Source organism: Uloborus diversus, chromosome 1 (assembly GCF_026930045.1).
Source record: "Uloborus diversus isolate 005 chromosome 1, Udiv.v.3.1, whole genome shotgun sequence".
Lineage (NCBI taxonomy): Eukaryota > Metazoa > Arthropoda > Arachnida > Araneae > Uloboridae > Uloborus > Uloborus diversus.
In genome coordinates, this window is record NC_072731.1 from 270,287,161 (window position 1) to 270,305,672 (window position 18,512).

The window sequence follows — 18,512 nt, forward strand, 5'->3', positions numbered from 1 at the left end:
TTTTTTTTTGTTTTTTGTAAACGACAATCGACAAAATTCAATGAATATGTTTGGCGGCGTATTGGAGTATGGTTCGAGAACGGGACTTTAAACCTGGACCCTCCCCTTGAAAAATTCCTGTGTGCGCCATTGAGTATAATGTAGACAAAAATAGATTCCAAATATCTAGTAAGTATCTGGTACGGTTTTGGACCCCCGTTTTTTTTTTTTTTTTTTTTTTTTTTTTTAATTTAAATATAGAAATGGTAGCATTATTTCGAACAAAGTCTCAAAAGAGTGCAGGAAATATTTTGCCAGATTTTTTATGGAGCAAAATGTCAAACAGTACCTACCACCTCTTTCAACGAAATTCATTTTTTCTCGAATTTCAAACGATCAAAGAATGGATATTTCAAAAAAGCAAAAAGTACACGACACAGATAGAGGCTTGAAAAATACTCGGGAAAAAAATTTACATAAAAACTTCAAAGAAATTTGTAAAACCTTCATCCAACTTTCCTGTGATGTAGTGAAAAGTAATGGGGGTAGTGCATCCCCAGAAATAAAAATATTCATTAATGCTATATTATAAGCATACTTAAGATCATTTTAATCTTAATTATATCCGTGAATTAATTTGAATAACACGGAAAGGTTCTTCACTGAAGGTCTGCGATGCAACTTTACGCAGATGCGATACTTCCTTTTTTTTTTTAATTTACAACGTGAATTTTTTTTTCGGATATAGGGTTTATAGGTGTGAGTCCTATACTCTGGTTTCATGCCAAAAAATAAGGGAAAAAATTGTAAAATAAACCCCTAGAAAAAAGGATGGGTTTTGATGATTTTAAAAATATAATAAGTGGTAATACCAGTGAACTTCCTTGGTAATACCCCCCATGAGTTAACCAATTTCCTACACATGTTCTTGCGTACAAACTTAGCACCTCTCTAGCCCCTCAGAAAAGTATTAATGTATAATATAAGGATCCCTTCCCCTCCAAATAAAACTAATGGCTATGAAACTGTCAAAATTGAAAAAAAATGCGGGCGACATTTCCAAAAAAGCGGGACGTGTGAATGGAAAAAGGTGGTCATATTTGGATTCAGGAGGTCATTTAGCACAAGAATTCACAAGAATTATCTCCCCCCCCCCCCCAGAAGCACTCTTTAAAAACTATATCATTTCTAAACACAAATCAAATCGTGAAGATGTTTCCAAGCATGTGGATTCACTTTCAAAAAAGGAAAATCGCCGCGGTCATTAGCTGATGCTGATAAGATCTCCCGCGAAAATTTCCCGCCGCGGTGGTCCCGACTGTTCCCTTCCTTTTACGCGATCTAAAGCCCTCGATCCTCCCCCTGAAGATACGTATTCTCGTTGACAATGGTAGGATATCGAGCTGAAATTCAGACTTGAGCTATTTTTCGGTGTTTTAGGGAGGTTTTTGCCTTTTGAGCTTTGGAAAATGAATGATAAGTTGTAGTTAAAAATTAAAATATATTTGTTCTTGCGCGGGAGAAATGTGAAGACCGTTAAAACCCGTTTTTTCAACGGAAAAACCTGAAAAATCATGTGTTTAGTGACTTATACGGTGGAAAAAAGCATTTCTAAACAGCCGGCAGCGATCAAAAAAGTTGTGATTTATCATCCAATTCCTCGATTTATACTAAGCATTGAGCCACACATCAGAGAAAAAATATGGTCTTACTTTTTAGTTTTGAAAATTGCGACTTGGCTCTTTTGCTCCGCGGGGCTTAGGGGGGTTAAGAAATTCTAAATTGTAGCACCACTACGAAATAGTTGAAGAATTTGCCGCATTTTGTGTGTGTGTGTGTGTGTGTGTGAGCTATAATAGAAGATTCCACCTCAAAACCCGCGAATTCGGTGGATTTTTGCCCAGTATGCCACACTGTGCGGCGAGTGGGGGGTCCCGCTATCTCTCGCTTTCTTTCTCAATAGAAACGTCTCTGCAAGATCGCCTCCTAATAAGGAACTGGTCCGCAAGCAATTGATGCTGTGCACATGCAGATGTTGAACAGTGGGTTGGATGAGAGTTGTTTTTCTTTCTTCAACACTGAAAAGAAGTTCAGTTAGCAGCAAATACTCTGGAAAAAAGAACAAAACATTTTTTTCCCCTTTGTGAGGAGGCAGCCTTCGTCCCTGCTGCCCCCTTTCTCGGTGGCCCTGGATAAAGAAGCTATGCCCCCCCCCCATGAGGTCAAAACTTAACACTAGAAAAAAATTAAGTTTCTGAGAATTCAATACTGCAATACTTAAAGAAATTTAAGTTTGTATTATATTCAACAAATATGTACCCTATCAATGGCAGACATGCAGAGGATAGGCAAAGGGAGCTATAGCACCCCCCTCCCCCCATGAGTTCAAAGCTTACGAAATTACAATAGATAAACTTGAAATTTCTGAGATTTCTGATGCTGCAATAATTTTATGATCTTTAATACGTGTTATACTAAGATAAATATATACACTATCAGTAGCAAAGACATGGGTGGGGGGACTCAAAAGACTAAAGCCCTCGAAGAGATCTGAATTTGCAATCAATAAAATTGAAACTTCAGACATTATTAATGCTGTAACACTTTTCATTAACTTGTATTTAGGTTGTACTTTAATAAATATATACAGTATTAATGGTATATCTAAGAGAGACGGGGGGGGGGGTAAAAGGGCTATAGTTCTCATGGTTAGAACTTACACTGCATGCATGGTATATATCGACCGATTTATATTGCAAATGTCGTACTTCGAAAATATAAAAATCGAAAATATCAAAATATCATGATATTTTCATTATAAATATCGGATATAATATCGTGATATATATCGACCGATTTATATCGGTTAACCCTAAAAGTAATAACTAAAATCTTAGAATATTTATTTTGCTTTAGAATCTAAAGTATTGACTTTATATAACATACTTGACATCTGTGAAACGTAGAAATTGACAATTAGTAAATCAATCGGCTGATCACCTGTTAATAGCAAAATTTTGAACCGTAATAGGTCGTTATTTAAACATATAACATTGAAATACATCAATTATAAGCGCAAGAATTAAAAGTCGCGGCTAGCGTCCGTACTTGATTTTTTTTTCTTTTCTTTTTTTTTTTGGAATTTTCTTTTTCAGATTACATTTGCTTATTAATACAATTCAGACAATATCTCTAGAAATCGAGTTTTACGACTTATCGAGTGCAAAACGTAAAATATTATTTTTCTTCATAGCAAAGCTGTATTATTACGAGAAAAAAAATATCTTGATTTAATATTGGTGCATTTACGAGAAAACTTAAATTCAAATCAAGAACTATTTCATCTTTATCAGTGAAGCAGCGTCCATCTTTATTGGCGAAGCGTACGAAATGACGTCATATGTACGAGAGCTCTGAACCAATGATGAGCAGGGAAAACGCAAATATTATGTTACTTGGCAAGTATCGTCTGCTAGATCTTCCGTGTAAAAGCTTATCCAATTTATTTTTAAATATTTTTTAAATGAGGAAGAACAGTAAGTAACTTTTTTTAATGCAAATGTTGCGCATTAGTTAATTTGGTTATTTCAGATATCCGACTGGGTTGAAAAGGCGATTTTTGACGAAAATTTACCTTTTCTCAGAATAATTTCATTGAACAGCCCCATTTTGTAAGATTATAGAACTTTTCAGATTTTTTATCTACCGGAACTAGAACTCAAGTTATAAGCATTTATATACTAAGTGTCTGAAGTATATTAATACGTGTTAAGTCTAATCTTTTTTTGCGTTTTTTTAATAGACCGCAGATTATGTAAAAAAAAAATAATATTAATCTGTCTATGCAAAACACTCCGAAATAATTGTTTCTTCCTTTAATTAAACAAGGTTATTTTAAATTTATAATTCTTAATATTCACCATTTGATTAACTTCTGAAGTTATTTTCAAACAGTCACATTTTTGACATCACATGTTAATAAATCTTGTTTTAATCAGATAAAATCGTCAAAAATTCAAAATCTAAGGTTTATTGTTTAAAACACAAATTATATTTTTAATTGTATCACATCAAGCATATTTTTCTGTTAGCGCATTTTAAATCTTGGCGATTCTTTTCCATTGCATTTTGCCGCCATGTTTGATCAAAGTTACGTAGAAACATTGTTTGGAGATGCCAGACATTATTTTGTCATTTTAATGGGCTTCAAGACATTCCACTAAAACAATTCTTTAAATAAAACCTTAAAACGCTTCATTAGAATGTAAATTAATCCACTAATTATCGAGTAAGTAAAAACAACAAAAGTTTCCTTAAAATGCAAAATTAACACATGAGAAACAAACGTTGGAGCGACATAAACGATGTGTGTTTTTTTCTCTCTTTAGTTGAAAGGGAGCAAGTCGCTAAGCGCCATCAAAGCGATTGTACTTGCCATAGCAAAAAAGTATCAATTAAATGAATTAAAGGGAAGTATTAAGCATTTTTAATTGTAATTTAAGCAATTAGTAAGCATTTGAACACAGAATATAACTAATTATACATCTCAGAATACCATAGATTGAAATGTTGTTCTGCGATCTTAGTCAGCTTATTCTGACCTCTTGTCAGCTCATTCTGCTATTTGCCATATGCAATGTTTTAAAATTAAATCTTTATTAGGAGATACTATAGCGTTGCATATTTTTGCAAATTTTAACGTTTCTTTTTCATTAAATTCCGCATACATAGCAAAAGAGCTTTGACCAAGCTTCCAAGCAGCAACGCTTTAAGTTAAGGAATTACTCCACGTAAACATTATCAGCCGGTTGTCAGCAGCTATGAAACGGTTGTTAAAAACGTATTTTCATTACAATAAAAGCTATGAAAATAAAAAATTTAGAAAGAAAACCATGACTTTCTCTTCTACTCAAAGTAACGCTGTTGCACTTTATCATACTACACTGCTATCACAAATAAACGCTGCGTAAGAACTAAGGTTTATTACGTTTTCGTCGCTTCCCCTTTCCATATTGGTCCGTCTAAAGAAAATTCAACGTAATATTGCTTACGCGATTTGCATATAGACCGGTAATTTATTGTCGATTTCATTTTTGCACCAACTTCGAATCAAGATATTTTAGTGATTTAACCATCGAATATTTTCTCGTTCATTTCAGCAGCTTTTCCATTTTACAATTCTATTGTCGTAGAATGAAACGATATGGTGGGCTGTCCCACGGACTATATGTTTTACGAATTGCTCAGAAAGTGTTAAATATGGTAAGAGTAGGTTAAACCACAAACAGAACAAGCAATATATAAATGAAATTTTATTTTGGCGCCTACACTCTTAATTCAAAAGAACGAAAAAATAACTCTTAAAAAGAGTGAAATCTATTGCGGGTGCATTCATTCTTCCTGAGTGGTGGCTTTATCGAAAAAAGACGCTTTAGGAAAAAAAAAACCAAGACTAAAACTTTTCTTTATTGGCGTGAAATACGTTAAACACTCCTTCTGAAAAGCGAAAAAATAATTTTTTTTAAAGAATTACGCAAAATCGTTTTCATTGGCCCGATTCTGTCACGTAATTTTGTTGTTTCTCGCGAGTACAAATGTGGATGTCGCCGTCGAAATGTTTTCATTCGATGAGTTATAACAATTTTTGTTGCCGAATGAGGTTTCCGAAGACAATGCACAATAACTGCACGGTAAGTACGAAGAATTTTCTTTTTTAATAAAACTTGTAACTGTTAATATTTCTTAAACTACTCGTATATCGTTACAAATCACCCACGTGCAATGTTACGGCGAACATTTGATGTGGTAAAAAATATCATAACAAGTTTTCTTTCAAATTAATGAGACTTTCATCAACAATTTTGTTTCGTTCATCGAATCAAAAATTTGACATTTCAAACAGTCGTTACCTATGGTGTATGTGTACCATATATATATTTTAAATTAATCAAATATTGTTTGTGTGAATGAACTTGTATGTGTATCATAAACTTTGTATAATAAACTCGTTCATATGTGTAACGGGCCATTCATTAATTAAGTAAGGGTCCTGAGGGGAAGGGGGTGGAAAAATCTCTACCCTTACTTGGAGAGGGGGGGATCAGACACATTCTTACTTAATATTTTCCAAGTCGATATTTTATGTTAGAAATCGTGCGGTCAAGTGGTTTGGCAAAGATTATATTTTATTTGCTTCAGGAAGGTAAAACACGTCTTAGGATGGGTTGTTTTTTACTTGTGTTTCAAAGATTGAATAGTGTAAAATGTAATAAAAGAATCGCACTGTGTTTTGTATGTCTTATTTTTAACTAGTATCGCATCATATACAAAAATTATTTGTTGAAAAAACATTCGGTCTAGCTTCCTTACAGTAAATATTTCTTTACTCAAAAAGGTTTAAAAAAATAATAATAATGATAGTGACTTGAATGACGATCCCAGTGATGTAAAATTCGCTATTTTATTATTATGATGAAAAAAAAAATCTTACGTAAGATTGGGGCGGGGGGGAGGGGGTAAAAAATCCTACGAACCCTTACATGGGGGGAGGAGGGTCAAAAACTGCCAATATTGTCCTTACATAATTAATGAATGGCCCCGAATAAACAAAATTGAATTCAAACATATCTTGTCATAATTTATGAGTGATTTTTTTTAAAATTAATTTGGATTGATGTAACTTTTAAAACATAATTAATGGCACACCGAGAATATCAATTTAGAGTTTCAAAATTTTAAATTTATTTATTTGGAACTGTGGGTTTTTATTTTATTTTATTTCAGTCTTTAGAGTCAGAGATGTACGTAATATTGAACGTAGGTGATTTGTAACGATTGACGAATAGTTTAAGAAGTATTAACAGTTACAAGTTTTAATAAAAAAGAACATTCTTCGTACTTACCATACAGATTTTGTGCATCCTCTTCGAAAGCACTTAAAAAAAGAAAACATTAAAAAAAGTTTGCTTTTTTTTAACCTAAAAAATAAAATTTTATTTTAAATGAAATCAAAATTTTAAAAAACAGTTTTAAATTCAAATACATAACATAGCCACATGAAAATACGTTTAAAAAAAAACTATTTCACCAAATTAGAGTGAAATCATTTCACCTATTTTTGTCTAAAAAAATGGAATATCGGCTTTCCAAAACGGAATGCAGCCACTCATTAAGATATTAATTTAGTCTTAAAAAAGAGTGAAAATAACCTATCAAAAGGGAGTGAAAGTAGCTTATCCAAAAGGAGTGAAACTAACCGCTCCGCAAAAGGAATGAAATTCACCCCTATAAGGAAAGTGCGTTTTCGAAGATGGAAAGGAGCGAAAATTTAATCAGTCTGAGTTAAAATCGCTGAAATTTTTTGGTCCTAAGTATCCAAAATGAAAAAATCACTGAAACTTTTATCACTTTTTAACTTGTTTTGATAAGCATCTTATCACAAAAAGTATGAGTTGAAATTCAAATTGAAATATTTGATCAGATTTCTAGAGAAATATAGTGTTCTAATTAATGTGTTGACCTGACAACTATAAGAAATGTAATGATATGGAAGCAAACTAATGAACTAATCATGTAAATATTCTAATTTCATGTAATAAAGTGTTTCAATGTATTATACATTTTATTGACTCAAATTTTTTAATGCAAATTTTAATTTTTTACGCTGACAATGCAATTGGGAAAAAGACAATACATACACTACTGATTGATGTCTAGATAAATTTAATATTAAATGAAAGAAATAATGAGATTGGCTATTGCTCATTAGTATATTAGCTCGATATACGCTTTAGTACGCATTAAGTAGCATAAAAAAACATTCCAGTATAAAAAACATTGAATGATTTCACCAGAATTGAATTGAATTTGTGGGATCAAAGCTATTTTTTGAATTAGACATTTTTCATTATTTTTCAGCGTTGAAAGACTATCACTCAATATCATGTTACCGACACTACTAAATCTTTCCCCATTTCCCCCCATTTTTTTTTTTTTTTTTTTTTTTTTTTTTTTTTTTTGCGCAATCTCTGAAACACTTTCACTTTTACTTGAACCTTAAATTTGTCCAAGTGGAGTTTCAGTACGAGTTCTCGCGAGTACATTTCTAGACGAAAATAGTTTTAAACATAAGTTCTTAATTGTTTCCTTCCAGGTATAACTGTTTTGAATAGTTACACGTGGCGAAATGGATCACGCCTATTCTCTCCCTACTTAATCGGGGAAAATTATCGAAATTTATCCAGTATTGGAGCAACTTCCACGCTTAATAAGGGGAACCACTAATGATTTTTGGAAAACTGCTAAACTATCCTTGCCGCTGATACTTTTTAGAAACAAAACACTTCCTTTACCTGGCTTCCATCTCTCTTCTTAGGGTTAATTTTTGATTGCAGATGAATTATATCTTTTCATACTCTTACCAACTTATGAGCCAATCGCAATCAAGCCCAAATTCAAGCGTTAACTTTTTCTGGCATTCGCTCAAAAAACTATGCATTCCTTAAACTATCTACTTTTGTTTCCTTTCCTCCGAAAACCCTAATCACTACCCATCAGCCCCCCCCCAGGCACGGAAGAAAAAGCTATGTCCGTAAGCTTAGTTGACCCCCCCCCCCCCCAGATCATCAGTGAAAGAGTTAATGATGTCAAGGGATATCAATAGTTGAATACCAAGGTTTAGGCGAGCTGAAAAATGGTTTTTCTTGTTCGTTGGCGGTCTGTGATGAATATACCCTTGAATGGAAAAACTGGTAGTCGGCCCCGCTTAAACGAATACCGCCGGTTCCAAGAAATATTATTCGATTAAGGGGGGAAATTTTATTTAAATTTCCTGGTTGATAACGTTTGCCTAAAAACGTAATAATAAATCAATATCTAAGTAATAGAAGAAAAATGTTTTTGATTAAAAAGTGTTTTAAATATGCTAGGTAATCAGCAAAATAGTATAATAATTAAGGATACATAATACAGGTACGTATTTGTTTCGACACCTTTTTTCAGTTCATTTTTTTTTTTTTTGGAGAAAGTCCATAATAGTGAACTCCTTGCTCAAGGTATTTTGTAAATACAGTCGGACCTCCATATATCGAAGTAGCAAATTGCCGGAAAAAAAATTCGATATATAGAAACTTCGATGTATAGAAACAATCTGTTTTTATCATAAAAATATCCTAAAACATTAAAATTAAAGCTAATTTTCGTGTATGAAACCCAATTTCTAATTTATATGAGCATCAGATTAAAAAGTTAAAAATTAAAAAAATAACAGAAATTACACTTTTGCGTCTTCACACATCTTCATTTTTCGTCAATTCAACTTGATCCGCAACATTAGGGTATTTTCGTTTTGACAATGTGATCGAGAGAAAAAGAAAAAAAAAAAAAAAAAAAACAATCTACTTAACCTGAATGATTTTTACTGAAGTTAAAAAACTAAAAATGATAATCAACAGACAAAAGGGATAGCTTGAAACTGATTTTACAGTGTTACTGGTAATAAAGATTTGAAATGAACTTGACGGAATTTAAGAACTCCAGAACGGAACAACGACATATCTACACACCTCTCAGCCCCAAATTCCATATGAGTTTCATAGCAACCTTTAGTGAACATAATTTTCTCCCCTAACCTTCATTTTTCACGAGACAAACAGTCTAAAGTGAAAAAAAAAAAAAAAAAAAATCTACGAATGTCTCGAGAAAAATTTTGATATATAGAGATTTTTTCGATATATAGAAACAATTTTTCTATGTAATGAACATGGAAACGTGCTGGAATTTCGATATATAGAAAATTTCGATGTGTGGAAGTTCGATATATGGAGGTCCGACTGTACTTTTCTAACTTCAATAACCGTGTTTTACGCAATTAATATCTATCAATTTCTTATCTTTTGCAGTATTCATATTTCGTTGTGTTTTTTACTTCCTTTTACAAAAAAGGAAGTATTGTATTCGCGAATAAAAATTTCACACAAAAAAATCGACCTTAATTTCCATTACTCACCCCTGAATGAATGATGAGGTTTCGTTTCGACTCGGCCACACGTGGATAAGTGCTTAAGAACGTATAGACAAGCGAAATATCCATTTTGACGAATCCCGAGTTAATTACAACGAGTTTTCTCGTGACGTCTGTATGTACGTATGTATGTATGTTCGTATATGCGGATATGCGTATGTGCGTATGTATGTCGTATAACTCAAGAACGGTATGTCCTAGAAAATTGAAATTTGCTACGTAGACTCCTAGTGGGGTCTAGTTGTGCACCTCCTCTTTTGGTTGCATTCGGGTGTTTCTAAAGGGGTCTTTTGCCCCTTTTTGGGGGGAAATCATTGTTAATTTCGATGTAAACTCAAGTGGTGTTTTAATTTGGCGGACATATATCTCCAGTCCTTTGGTCGCCAAGTTTTGTCGCCAACTTGGGGATAAATTTGGAGATTTTTTTTTTAAATCTGATTTCACTTTGACGACTGTTGGTGATATTTAGAGAGAGTCAACTATTGAATCACGTTAAAATTGCCAGTAATGGGGAAATGATATTAAATTGGGGTAAAAGGAAGTCATGTGATGCATACATCTGCTAGTTAATTTAATTATCAACTGTCTGTTGGCAATGGCTATGATAAAAGAAACTGGATAAAATAGTGGAAATGCTTTGATGGATTATGAATTTTTCTCCCCCGCCGTTTGTTAGCCGAAAAATACTATTTTGAATTTTTACACCAATAATTGCTCATAATTAATTTATTTGTAATGTATTCAAAATTTTCTCGGCAGAAATATATGCGAAAGCAGATTAATATTTTTCGATTAACCGGGGAAATTATTCGATTAAGCTGGATCTCTAACAATGCACCTACGGAGAAATATTCGGTTCCGGAAGATTTTATTCGTATTAGCGGGGAATTCGTTTACCTTTTACCCGACTAAGCTGAGCTGACAGTATTGTGTTTTCATTACATACCAAATGCGCAGAACAAAAATGACTTATTTTGTAAACAAAAAAAAAATAAATAAAAAAAATAAATAAATAAAATAAAACCCTGTCTGGTAAATAAAAAAACACTAAATGAACTGAAATATTAATTAAAAAAAAAGACAATTTGAAGTGAATTCGAGTGTATTTCGGAAGAAACCGTTTTGAAATCTGAGTAGCCAAGTAATATTCGTCAATTAAAATTGCTCTGCTACCATATTGCTAGGCATTATCAGCAATGCATATTGCCAAAGCTTTTTTTTTTTTTTTCTTGTTCTCAAGAAGTTTTAAGAAATTGAATGAAAAATAATACAACGGTAAAAAGCACAACTGTGCAGGAACACTGCAGACTTGTGTTTCTACATTACAAGGAACGCCTTTATCAATGCAAAAAATTGAGCATATGGATGAATAGATATCCGATAAATCGGAGCAAAGTCCTTTGGAATCCTTTGAAACGGCCGGAGTAGAATTTTTCGGATCGTGTGTATCTCATTAATAAGATTCACATTCAATGATGAGCTCAATTTTTTGCATTGATAAAGGCGTTCCTTGTAACGACGAAACATTTGTCTGCACTGTACCTGCACATTTGTGCTTTTTAACGCTGTATTATTTTGACTTTATTTTTAATCATAAAGGTATTACAGTCTAACCTCCATATATCGAACTTCCACATATCGAAATTTTATCGAATTTTTTTTCGAGACATTCGTAGATTTTTTTTTCCATTTCAGACTGTTTGTCTCATGAAAAATAAAGGTTAGGGGAGAAAATTATGTTCACTAAAGGTTGCTACGAAACTCATAAAGATTCTGGGGGTTCGGGGGTGTGTAGATAGGTCGTTGTTTCGTTCTAGAATTCTTAAATTCCCTCAAGTTTATTTCAAATACCTTAATTGTAACCAGTAACATTGTAAAATCAGTTTCAAGTCATCCCTTTTGTTCTGTCGATTATCGTTCTTAGTCGTTTTAGCTGCTGTAAAAATCATTCAAGTTAAGTAGATTATTTTTTTACTTTTCTCTCGATTTGTCAAAACGAAAATCCCCTAATGTTGCAGATCAAGTTGAATTGCTGAAGAATGAAGATGTATTAAGGTGCAAAAATGTAATTTGTTATTTTTTAATCATTAACTTTAATTTAATCCGATGCTCGTATAAATTAGAAATTAAGTTTCATACACGAAAATTTGCTTCAATTTTAATGTTTTAGGAGATTTTTAGGATAAAATAAAACAGTTTCTATGTATCGAAATTTCTATATATAGAATTTTTTCCGGCAATTTGCTACTTCAATATATGGAGGTCCGACTGTGTATTTCCTTCGTATTATAAAACTGGCTAAAAAGCATTATAACACAGTGGTGCCCACCTAGGGAGGGTCATGACTCAGACGGCGCCACTAAAATTTTTAGGGGGTTTTCTCTTTCTTGAGGAGTTTTTTTTTTAGGGAGGTTTTCTCTTTCTTGAGGAGTTTTTTTTAGGGGGGAGGGGGGGCTGGGCGATATTTAGGGAGTGGGGGTGCACCCATAATCTCAAGGGAGGTTGTATAGCGAGAGCTCAGATTATAAGCAAATGCGTATGCACTTGAATAAGTGCATATTGCCTATCTCTTCTATATCGGCGATGTGTGTGTTTTATATTTTTCTCGTGAAATTTTATAAAAATTAATGTGGAACTTAGAATTGGATAGGGGGAATTTCCATCCGTCTCAATTTTTCAGGCTAAACAAATTGATTTTAGAAGGTAATTCAATAAATGATGAATTTATTTTTCGAAGATCCTCTATCAATTGCTTTACAGCAATAGAATGCGTATTTAGCACGTTTTGGAACAAATAACACACGTGTTTTAGCGTTTATCAAAAGTCTAGAACATTGTGACTGCAAAAAACCACTGTAGAGTTACATAATGTATGTACGAAACAATGAAAAAGTATGCTTTGTTTTTTCCAGTAACTAAAATAAAATATTTATATTTCGGATGTTTAGTTCTGATGCAAATTAGTATGCTAATTAATTAATATGTTGAAGTTTTCTGATCGTTTATTTAGTACTTTTGATATATAGTTATCTTACCAACCCAATAGTACTCTCATTTCAGAATTAAGAGAGGGGGTGCGGCGGCGATGTATTTAAAGGATCAAAATGTCGTCCCAAAATTAATAAGTGAAAGATAAAGGGATGGGGGGGAGGGGGGGGTTCACTAGCGGTTCCTTTATAATATCTGTTACCAGGGTCCACCGACTGATGAAAGCGCTGGTGTTAAGCAAATTGTGATTTGAAAAAAAGACAAAAGAAAAAAAAAATCTCGAAGTAAGAAACAATGCATGGTTCCTTTTTTGCTGCAAAATTAATTTATTTTAAGGACTCAAAATTTTTACTCATTTCATACTTTTGCGCCATTTTAATTTTGCCCCCATTTCTTTTAAATCACGTGTCGCTAACATATAACTTACGCTTGACGATTCTACGTCTTTTTTACTACCCTTTGAATCTCCTTTCAACACCATCGGACAAAAGAGGCCTAAAAAGCGCTTTCCTTTCAGCGCTTTCGCAGAGGTGAGAGAATGGAGAAAACCTCTTTAGCCCTTCACCTCCTACTCCTCCTACACTGAGTCAGAGCTATAGAAATAGCAGGGCTGGATCTTAGCGCCAAGAAAGAAGGAACGAGGGGGAAAACGTCAGAGACGTCACTGGGTACTGCTATAGTGCCTAGAAAGAGTAGTGTGCCGATCGGCGCTTTTTCCCTCACGATTCTTGAAGACAAATTGTATGAAAACCGATAGATGGCAGTGTGGTCGAGATGTACGTTCAATTTCGCGGTGTTTACATTAGTAGACGCGGGATTTTGTTACAATTTAGTTCCGCGTTTTCTCTTTTTTACCTTTATTTCGTGAATATTTCATGAAACAGCGTTTAAGGCTTTTAAGGCTGCTCTTCAGTGGAGAAGAAAAGCGATCTTACTTGAAAATGGGCTTTTTCTTTAAACGAAAGCAGCGTTCATCAGTGAAGTGATTGACACTTCAGCAACCAATAGAACGAACGGTGACCGATAAAAGTGTGGATCATGTGACCTGTCACATTTGTAGGGGGACAGACCGGACGCTCCCCTGCTGTGCTGAGTAGTCGAAGGAGGTAATAGCTGACGGCAAAATGAAACCGCAGCTTTTTACAGACCCTACCAAGGAAATTCTAGTTCTTTCCCTCTTGAGTCTTGACTACATAGGTAAAAGAAAAATAACTCAGTGTAAAAGGCGCGGCAGTTTACATTGCCGCGCATTTTGCAATCCCGCTTGTGATATTAATTTATTTGCATTCGCACTAAAATTAATTTTTGAAACGAAGATTTTTTTCCCCATAAATACTGTTCCAGATCTCATCTAGGAAAAATTAACGAATGAATGAATATTTGCAATAAATAAATTTATAAATTCGTTTTATTTTTTAGAAAAATGTTCGTTATTGAAAATTGATGATTTCAAAAAAGGAAGGGAAAAAAAAGATAGCCTGCATGACCGCACTGAATTTTAACGAAATGAACTCCAAATTCTAACCAAAAAATATTCTTTAAAAATGGATGATCCTACTTAATATATTTGAAAAATTGAGTGCCGAATAAAAGTGGGGACTAACTAGTTATCGGTTGGCGAAATTTTTTCGCTTCCTCTGCCTGTTTGCCACTCTCCCCAACCCCATTCAAGTTGCCAGAAAACATTCTTCTTAAAAATGAAACTAGATCCTCTTTGCATAGTTAATACTTGATTGTACAATAAACATTGATGCCACTAATTAGTTACATTAACCTTTATTTGAACGAATAATATTTATATTTTAGTGCTAAATTAAATACTACTTTGTTGGTTAGTTACCTGTTTCACAAATGCAGTGGTGACTAGAAAAAATGTGGGTACTATAATTGTCTTTTCTCACCACTGGTGACCAGAAAATTCCCCTAATCTTTATCTTTGAATCCTCTTCTTTTTGAAAAAATATTTATTTATTTATCTAATTACTATATGCAGATGAGAAGGCTACGATAGCATTTCTCAAGGGGTTGTTATGGTGAAAGTTCTTTCAAATTGAGCATAACAACGGCGAAGTCGCGGACGGCTACGGAGAAGGATTTCCTGAATTTGAAAAATTGAAGATTTTTCTCTGATCTTTGTTTGTATGCAGGGGTGCTCACCCTGCTCCAAGCTCAAAGGCAAAAATCACTCCTTCCCCTACTCTCAATGTTTGTAAACTATCTTGCGTTGAAATTTTGGAATAAAACTAAACCTAGCATTTTTAGAGTTTCAGATTCCCAGTTACTAAATTCGACAAAATACATGAGGTATTACATACACTATATGACCAAAAGTATTGGGACACTTTCAAAAATTCACAATTTTACGTATTTCTCGAGAAATAAAAGACCAATTGCTCTCTGCTCTGATTTTTTTCTCATGAAAAGTATACTCCAGACGTCAAATCCAATAACAATTAAGTCTGCTATTCATTTAGGGGCCAGCAACAAATAATTCGTTCTTATCATGAATCACTCTGTAACGATGGCAGGAAAGTGTTGCCAGTTTGCTAACAATCCCTTACCATTCGTCGCCTATCCTAGAATTATAGAAATTCGGCTCATTAGATCGCTGATAACTTTTTAAAATTTAAAGAAATTGCGGTGGAATTTTTTTCATGGATTGTAGGATGCATCTGAGCTTTGAATTATGAACGTTATAAATTGCTATCTTTCGTGAAAAATTAATAGCTTTAATTGTTCATATTTCATGAAATTTTCAATATTTTAACTTCAAATTTTATTATTATGTTTCTCTAAAATGCTGTCAAATATTCTAAAAGTTTAGTAACGTTTGACGAAATACTCTGCGTAATATGAGGCGAAAACCTTAAAAAAAAAAAAAAACTTGCATTTTTGAAAGAAATGCTTATATTTCCATGGGTATAAGAGATACTTTCACAAAAATATAAAAATAAGTGTTTGATAGATTTTTAACTCATTTCTGAAAATAATAGCTTATTCCCAGCAATTTACAATGAAAAATGATCAAAAAACTTTTTTCCTCAATTTGTTGTCGGTCCCCTAAATGAATAGCAGACTTAATTTTTATTGGAAAATGACAACTAGAGTATACATTTTATGCGAAATAAATTATAGAGCAATTGGTCTATTATTTCTCGAGAAATCCCTAAAAATGTGAATTTTTGAAAGTGTCCCAATGCTTTTGGTCATATAGTGTATATAGTGCTTCTACTTCAACACATTGAGATTTTATTAAATTTTTCTAATAAGTCTTGTGAGTGTCTGATCCTCGTTAGTTGTCATAATAAATATTAAGGGTTGCCTTTTTCTCAGGAGGCACGAAAATATTACCTACATGTATATCTGCCTGAAAAAAAAAAAGAAAATCTCGAAATATTTAGGTGAAAAAAAATCTCAACGCCTCGCTCTACCAGATTTTAAAGTTTTTATCGCTTTGCCTCGTTTTCATGCATCTTGCATTTAATGAATCAATAATAAAAAATAAAGAAAGGGCAAGAAACAGATTTACAGGAAATACATAAAGTTAAAACAAAAATGAAAATGAACAGCTTACATTTAGGAAAACAATTATAAGTACAAGTAAGGGTTCACAATTTAAAAAAAGAAAAAAAAATTAATTTGAATTTTTTCATCTTGAATTCAAATTATGTTTTTCGCAATCACGAGTGGGTGTATATGTAAACGTGTGTGTTTGTGTGTGGGGGGTATGTGTGTGTGTGTGTGGGCATGTGTGTTTGTGTCTGTGTGCATGCATGAGTGTGTGGGTAGTTTTGTGTATGTGAGTGTGTAGGTGTGTGTGTGTGTATGTGTTTGTGTATGTGTGTATGTGTATGTATGTGTGTGTAGGTGTATATATGTATATGTGTGTAGGTGCGTGTATATGTATACGTGTAAGTGTGATATTGACGAAACCTGGAGACGGTTTTCGCGAGAGGAGCAGCATCGTGAGGCCCGTCGACGCGATGGTGGTGGTCTCAGAGGGTGCTGGTGGGAAAAATCAAAGGAATGCCAAAAATAGTCAAATAAAAGCAATAAGCAATCGTGATTGCTCAAAAAAAAAAAAAAAAAAAAAAAAAAAAAAACAAGACAAACTTTTTCTTTTTAAGTTCTGTGTTACGCACTTCTGATCCGAAAAATTATCGTATCGTGTCTTCAGTCACAGAATAAAATGAATGTTCTAATCAAATGATTATCAAGTAATTTTCATTCGTATAGAACAAAAATCTTTTCTGAGATCCCACATTTTCTATTCTATTGACTCCTAGTAATCTTCTTTACTAATAATAAAGCTGGAAGTCTCTCTGTCCGGAGGATGTCTCGATGTCTGTGACGCGCATAGCGCCTAAACCGTTCGGCCGATTATATAAAATTTGGCACAAAGTTAGTATGTAGCATGGGTGTGTGCACCTCGAAGCGATTTTTCAAAAATTCGATGGGGTTCTTTTCTATTCTAATTTTAAGAAAAAAAATATCGTAATGTGGACGAGTAAATTACGAAATTATCATAACGTGGAACCGTAACATGGGCACAAGCCAATTGGCGAAATACGAAATTATCATAACGTGGAAGCGTAAGATGGGTACAAGCCAACTGGCGAGAAAATTCACCATACATTATTTGTAAATATACAGGCGAACCAAGAGACCTTTTGATTTTTCTATTACGGGCAAAGCCGTGCGGGTATCACTAGTATGTAAATACAGCGAGAGAAAGGATTTAGCTTCTTGTTTAGGAGAGGGAACCATTTCTATATTTAATTAACATGATCTTTATCGTAAGCATACTATTTACTCAGAAATACTCCCTATTTTCCCAAGAACTCTGTTTGGGGGCAATGCCTTTTAATTTTCTCGAAAATAAAATTTTCAAAATGCACTTTTAGACGATCTCTGGTAGTATTTGGAAGTAAGAGGTCCTGTGATCTTCCACCAGCAAATTTTTCAACTTGAAACGCCAAAAACACAATTTCAGGTTCTTCAATTCTGTTAGGAAACGGGGAGTTCGGATGCTTTCCCCGGAATTTTTCGAAATAGTCTAAAAACGCAGTCTTAGTGTGATGTTGGGGGGAGGCAAAATTTTCAGAGTGTTATAAACATGATTGTAGGCCATCTTTAGTAACGTTGGGGACATGCAGGTTTTTGAAATCAAAGTTCCAAAAATGCAATTTTAGACGACTTTTTTTTATGGTCAAAGAAGGACTTTTCACAAACTCCCTTCCCGAAATGTTTTGAAATTAAAGCCATAAAAACGAAATTTAAGACGACCTTTAATGATGTTTTTTAAGGGAGGGGGGGGGGTGCTTATGTGACCTGAAAACCTTTATGCCTGTTTAATTTTTTCTACATTGTATTAAAATGCTGATCTAGCTTCTGAGAATGAAAATAGAAAACAGTGAAAACTTGTAACCCCCATTCTATATTGTTCACATCTTAGCTTTGTCAGCAACATAAGGCTGAAAACGTCATTAAAACTAATACATACAATGCTTAGCAATTCTACCAC